The 7,148-nt window shown below is 35.3% G+C and overlaps 1 long non-coding RNA gene across 1 annotated transcript; it reads left to right on the top strand.

The window, feature by feature from the left end:
- Positions 1–4,022: 4,022 nt before the first annotated feature.
- LOC125495134 (uncharacterized) lies at positions 4,023–5,663 on the top strand. Its single transcript, XR_007271816.2, has 3 exons — positions 4,023–4,117; positions 4,234–4,299; positions 5,557–5,663. It is a non-coding gene; the product is annotated as an uncharacterized LOC125495134 (long non-coding RNA).
- The last annotated feature ends 1,485 nt before the right edge of the window (positions 5,664–7,148 follow it).

Here is a 7,148-nt window from a genome sequence, read left to right as displayed (position 1 = left end):
TACATTTCAAAACATAACTGCCAACATCATGAGAAGCACTTAAACATTGATAATAAAAATTTAGCAAGTTTGATAGGCCATCAAGTTTAAGCGCCAGATCAAGTATACATGCAACACCATAAATGTACGAAAATTCACTAAAATATGCAAACCACTTTACCTTAATGCTATCAAGCACAACTTTGATTTCACTCACATCCAATTTCTCATTGATGGCATGTACCACCTTAATGCATTCTACAATTACCAAATGAATGTTGGGTTCCTAAACCAAAGAAAATGTGTTAGTTGCATTATGAAAAGATTTAAGAACATCCTGAACAAGCATTGTAACTGTCCAATGATAATCAGTAATCAACATATCTTCTTTCGAAACAACTTCATTATATAAAGGAGTCATAACATCACGATACCTGATTGCATCACTCAGCAGTTTATAAGTAGAGTTCCATCGTGTTGGAGTATCAAGAGACTAGACCTTCTTCGGCAAGCCGAATTCTTTACACAATGCCATGTACCTCCTCTTAACCTGGTTTTTTCTTCGTACCTGGACGATATTTCTGATGGGCTCTAATAAAGGTTGTAAACAAGTTATACCTTCTTGAACAAACAGGTTGAGTATATGAGCACAACATCTAACATGTAAGAATGGACCATCTAATATAAGCTTAAACGTACTTTCCTACTTTAAGAAATCAATGGCCTTAGTGTTGGCCGTTGCATTATCCATAGATAATGAAAACACTTTATCAAGCAAATAGTATTTCTTACAACACTCCATTAAACAGGCTTTTATGTTGTACCCATTATGACTCTCTTCCATAAGCTCAAAAGCAATAATACGTTTCTGCAAAAACCACTCATCATCGATCCAATGGGTAGTAACACACATAAATAGTTCACTAAAATATGAGGTCCATGTGTCCGTTGTCAGGCTAATGCGGCCGTTGAAGGTACGGAACATCTCCATTATATGACTTCTATAGAGATGAAATGCAGTTTGTGCGCGACGCTTAAGTGTGTTCCCAGGGACTTTCCTAAATGTTGGTTGCAAAAGAGTTCTATTTAAATATTCATATGCATCACTTTCCCCATGGTTGAACGACAATTCATCAGTAACAACATATTTAGCAAATTCATCAATCATACGATCTCTATTGTACACTAGTGGAAAAAACTACTTTTGCTACTTTTCAAATGCTCCGGTTGACTAATCGACCCGAGCATTTGTGATATTTTAATATAAAAATTCACAAATGCTCGGGTTGATTAATCAACCCGAACATTTGATGTCAAATGCTGCGGTTGACAACCCGAGCATTTGAACCCTCTCTCAATTCATAAAACTTGCACTGTACAAACTAAAATAATATTCGACCCTCCTCAATCCTCATCAGTCCTTTCCTCTATTGTTTTCTCTCAAATGAAACCTCGCACTGTACTCCCCCGTCCATCCCTACGTCGTCCATCCTTCCGCCGCAGTTCAACCTCGCTGCTCCGCTCCTCAGCGTCGACCTTACTGTTTCTGCGATCAACAACTCCATCGAATGCATTTCCAGGTAATTACGTTTGAACTTTATTCCTGTATTTTAGGTTCCTTTGTTTGGTTTTCTAGATTTGGGGATCTTTTAGGGTTTTCTTTGATTTTATTTTATAGGATTTTCTTTGATTAAAAATTCTTTCCTCTCACCTCGATTCGCCATTTCAGTATTAGATTCCCTGAAAACCCTAATTTCGTCCTTTTATTTCGAGAAATTAGATTAAGAAATGACCTTGGAACGATGTGCGAGTCAGCAGCGGCGACAGGAGGCGACGACGATGGTGGTGCAGCAATTGTGACATGTTATCTCGACCGTTGCTCCTCCGGTTTTTCGATCGCTCCCCCGCCACTGTGTCACCACTGCCACCATCTATGTCATATGTGAATCAAATCTCTCCTCAATTTATTTGATTTCATATTTTGAAGTTCATGATTTTGATTTTCGATTTTTGTTGTTGATGTAATTGCAGTTGTTGATGATGGAAGTCAGACTAAGGAGAACAGTTTTATTCATGTGAGTTTTGAATTGATTCGCTTTGATTTTTGCAATTATTCCTAATTTTAGCTAGTTGTTGATCAATTTTGGAGTTGAATTGTTGAAATGTGGACTGTATTTTGGAAATGTGGATGAATTGCTGCTTTTTTTTGTTTTGTTTTGAGTAAGTTGTGGAAGCATTTGGCGTGGTATCATTTGTTCCGTTGACTCTCAAGCAGCTGTACTAAGATGCACATGCCATTACTGCATGCTCCCCGACTGTTCTTGGCTTAGGCATCTTTTAACCATGCTTTCTCTTTTGTATCTTCCTAATGGTGGTTCATGTTTACAATTGATTTGTTAATGGCAGTATTGCATTGATAGTCTTGGCTTAGACCTTCTAATATTGTGACTGTCATCTGAGTATAAACTCTTGCTTGGGTTTCCCTTCTTTCTCATTATGGACAGGCGAGATGATGCTTGGTTTGCAGCTCTCGAAAGGTCATGCATCCACATAACCTGGAGCGACCGGGGTGCTATATCTCTTGATGTATGTTACACGTTTGATTCATTGTTCCTTTAACGCCCCTCCCCCACCCGCTGGACCTTAGAACTTAGATACAAAATTTTCGCCAGCTTGTACCACCTTAAATTACAAAACATGCTCACAAAAATCATATTTTATTTTATTGTCCCTTCTTTTAAGATGTTTTCTATAGGGTGAATGGATTTCAAATACACCCGAGGAAGAGAGATTGGTTTTGATATCTAGTGTTTGTTGGTTTGCTGGCAGGCTTATTATCTAATGTGAGATACAATATGTCAGTGGTGTTATGGTTATATGCTTGATGTTAATTAATCTGGAACTGTTAATGATGAGAAAAGATGAGCTGCAGCTTGCAAAGAGCGAATTTTGTTATTTTCTCTAACTGAGAATTGAGTTCTTGTCCAGTCTGCGTGGATGATCATGCTACTACTTGTAGATTCAAATTTCCAATATGATGTTTGTCCATAAAAAAAAAAGCTCCTGTATAGTTTTCTCGTGGCTGTTAAGAATGCTTATGTGATTAAAACACATTTTCCCTTGCTAAGTCTGGTTCACAAAGGAAAAACTATGCAACGAATCAAGGTATTGGGAGACCTCCAATTGTGCTGACGTATGCCAGACGTAAGAAAAGAGGGAAAATGAGAGAGGAGGGGAAAAGGAGACTATAAGAAGGGGTGAAAAGAAGAGAGAGAGTATCCAGAAAATTGTAGTGTGATTTTGCTTGGGAGAGTCTTGGCCTCTCGAATGCCATGTTTATCCTGTAACTATTTTCAGTGTTTTCAATCAAATAACTCTCTCTGGTTTGCTGAATTGATCATTTCTGCTGTGATTTGTGTTTATAGTTGAGTAAGGAACTAGTCTCAGGTCAATTCATTACAAACTATCTGGCTAAGCAAGCCACTTATTGCTGAGGCAGAAGACTGCTAGGTTGGTATAGGTGCGGTTCTCTAGTTTCTACAAAAGAAAATGAAACTTAGGAATGGATTTTGTTCTGTCAATGGTATTTTTTATCTGAATTTGTTAGGTAACTTTATTCTGTCAATGGAAGATCCATAGATCAGCATGCTACATTGTGGAGCATTGTGATGATCCTGTAAACACGACTTTTACGGGAGTCATTCAGGCTCATGATGCATGGGTGACTGCATTGAGCTGGGGCTTTCTTGCCTCTAATTCAAGTCACCAGGTTGTATTGGCTTCTGGTTGTTGTCATGGCAGGTGGGTTCTGTTTGATCTGTGATTGTGCTACATGCATTACTTAAATGTGATTAGTAATATGAATTGATTTTCAGTGTAAGGATCTGGTCTGCATATATCTGTGATCTCAAGAAGTTGACTGATGCTGAGGAGAATCCCTTCTTTCTATTGAATAAGGTCCATTTTAACTTATTATGGAACTTGATATCCTTCTTTCTATTGAATGTGATTAGTAATATGAATGGATTTTTTTTTGTTAATATAGGATAATTCGTTGCATGGATGGATATATCATAAGGGCTTTGTGTCTGAAGTGTTTGTTCCATCGAACAGCCTTGGAACAAGAAGTTTTTCTGATGTATGATTTTCCGAAATCCTGACATGTTTACTATGGCCCAGATTGTCACTTTATATATAAACATAAATATTGAGTGCTAATGACAACTGAACAATTTCTAAACTTCTTTTGGACAGCTTCCTTCCGTGTCAGACTCATGTTATGGGGTGGCAATTTCGCCTGGAAATTTGGCACTTGCTGTGGTATGAACTTTTATCTCCCTGTTATCCTATACTCTAAAGCTATCCCATTTATAATGCATAAGTTCCTCCTAAGTCCTAACAATTAATTGCTTTCATATATGCTAAAGAAGCCTTTTTGCTCCTCTCCTGACATTCACGTTGCTACATTCCTGCTTGAAGCTGTTGTCATTCCTCAATAAAGAACAAGTTTCTGCAATAACCAATCTCAGTATCTAATTCTCGTGTAGCTTTTCTCAATCACTTTCGTAGTCATATTATTTTACAATTGAAGAATAGTTGTCTGTGATGTGCCGGCAAAATCCATTTGAAATTGAATTGCTATAATTTTTTTTCAGCTTGTTTATATTAAAAGCAAGTAGCTCGTGTACTCTTTATTATAAATTTGATTTTCCAGATCTGGAAAATGTTATTCGTCAGCACATATAAATGTAGACTACAATGAATATGGCCTATCTTTATATAACACAGTACCATGTGCATGGTCTAGGGGAATCAACTAAAGGTGGGGAAATGAGTTACTTGTCTTTTTGGAACAACCTGGTCAACTCATATGGTCTATTATATTATTATTATTATTATTATATATTATTATTATTATTATATTATTATTATTATATTATTATTTATTATATTATTATTATTATTATTATTATTATATTATTATTTTATTATTATTATTATTATTATATTATTATTATATTATTATTATTATTATTATTATTATTATTATTATTATTATTATTATTATTATTATTATATTATTATTATTATTATTATATTATATTATTATTATTATTATTATTATTATTATTATTATTATTATTATTATTATTATTATTATTATTATTATTATTATTATTATTATTATTACTCCCTCCGTCCCAATATAATCTGAACATTTGTTGTGTCACATATTTTAAGGTGATAAGTTGTGTGGTTATCAAATCTTATTTTATTAAAATATATGTGATAGGAGTTGGTGAGGTAATTTTTGTTGGAGGAAAGAGAAAGTTAGAGTAACTTTTTATTGATAAAGGTAGAGTGTGTGCCAAACAAGTGTAAAAGAAATATATAGTAAATTAGTGATAGTGGGAACATACCATAAATGGAAGTGTTGAAACTAATTATAAAAGGAAAGTTTTCGGACGGAGGGAGTACTTTATTATGATGTTACAGTCAAAGGATTCATTGGCTTGTTTCTGGGGAAGTTTGAGGCATGAATCTAAACACTAACTCAACATTTTACCTTCTTTTCAGGCACGCAGATTTGATGCTGGACAGTTAGATAATATGTACCAGAAAAGGTACTACTTCTGATTTTTCTTTCGATGTTTCCAGTGATAACTTACATAGTTCATACGAGGGGAAGCGATATGAGGGGAGAGTAATCCAGAAAAGGAAATGTCATTATGTTTGATCGTAGTAAGCAATTCAGTTCGTTCGTTTTCCTCACAGGTGATTTGGTTATTTTTCCAAATAATAGAAAGAAAAACCACCTTTCGCTGCATTTCCTTTTAGAACCTTAACCTTATGCTCGTCTCTCTTTCCTCGCGTAACAAAAGAAATTGAATAACAACTTCACAATTACCCAGAGATTTGTTACAATGGTCTGGAACAAACCTTTGCTAACACAATATGTTCGAATGAATTCTCTCTCTACCTCTCTCTCTTTTTTATTTCTATATGTTGCATCTTTCCTACCATCCCAACCAACTTGCCACGTCACTTCCCTTCTTAACCAAGCTACATGTAACTACCATATTATTGGGGATTATATACTTTGGCTAGTTTTTACTAGTGTTGTTGCTTAAGATAAAAGATAACATTTTTTTACTAATGTATTATGCTGGCTACTGTATAGCTTGGCGCTTGTTGTTGCTGTACAACATCAGTAAGCTCTACTTTTTTAAAAAAAAATTTATAAGGAAAACCGGAGCATTTGCACTACAAATGCTCCGGTTTTCCCTTAATAACCGGAGCATTTGATAGTCATATGCTCCGGTTTCCAAAAACAACCAGAGCATTTGAGGCACCAAATGCTCCGGTTGAAACCGGAGCATTTGCAAAACGCTCAAATGCTCGTATGGCTTCTGCTACGGTTGAAATACGGAGCATTTGTGGGCTTTTCAACTGGAGCATTTGAGCTTTTTTCCACTAGTGGTAGGAGAAAGGCATACCTGCGTCGGGCATCTCACCAGCATACCCGTTGAGTTGTGTCTGGGTGTTTTGGCCCTCGCCACTGCTAACATTATCTGCCGTAAGGCCATGTTTGTTGGTCAAATGACGACCCAAGGTCCCCGTTCCACCACCGTTCCTCCAGTTGTAAATCGGTGGTGGGTTGACGCCTACATTCTTGCAAAGTTGATAAATGCACTTTTTCAAAGAATGGGCACACCAATGACACTTTTTTGGTTCCTTGAGGTTGTGAGCCACCAGCTCCATCGTCATCGTTGCCCCACGTCGGTTTCACCGACTTCATCTACGATATTTAAGTTAACATATATTTACTCATTGTCGATCAACATAATTAACATTAATTAGCTAAGTGCTAGTGTATTACGTTCGTATTATGAATACTTATTATTGCAAAAACATTATTAATTAAACAAAATTATGATTAACTATCTTAATTTTTTCGATTAATAATCACAATTAACATAATCATTATTGCTAAAACATTATTAATTTTAAATAATCATGATTAAGTATCTTATTTATTTAAGATTAACATAATCACGATTAACTAGCTAAGTGTTATTTGATTTACATATTTGATGTAACATAATCATGAATAGTTATCTTAATCATTATTGAATAACATAACTACCATTTATTAGCTAAGTCATACT

This window comes from Beta vulgaris, chromosome 2, assembly GCF_026745355.1.
Source record: "Beta vulgaris subsp. vulgaris cultivar EL10 chromosome 2, EL10.2, whole genome shotgun sequence".
Classification (NCBI taxonomy): Eukaryota; Viridiplantae; Streptophyta; class Magnoliopsida; order Caryophyllales; family Amaranthaceae; genus Beta; species Beta vulgaris.
Note: the sequence above shows the minus strand (reverse complement) of the source record. Positions and strands in the feature narration are given on the sequence as shown.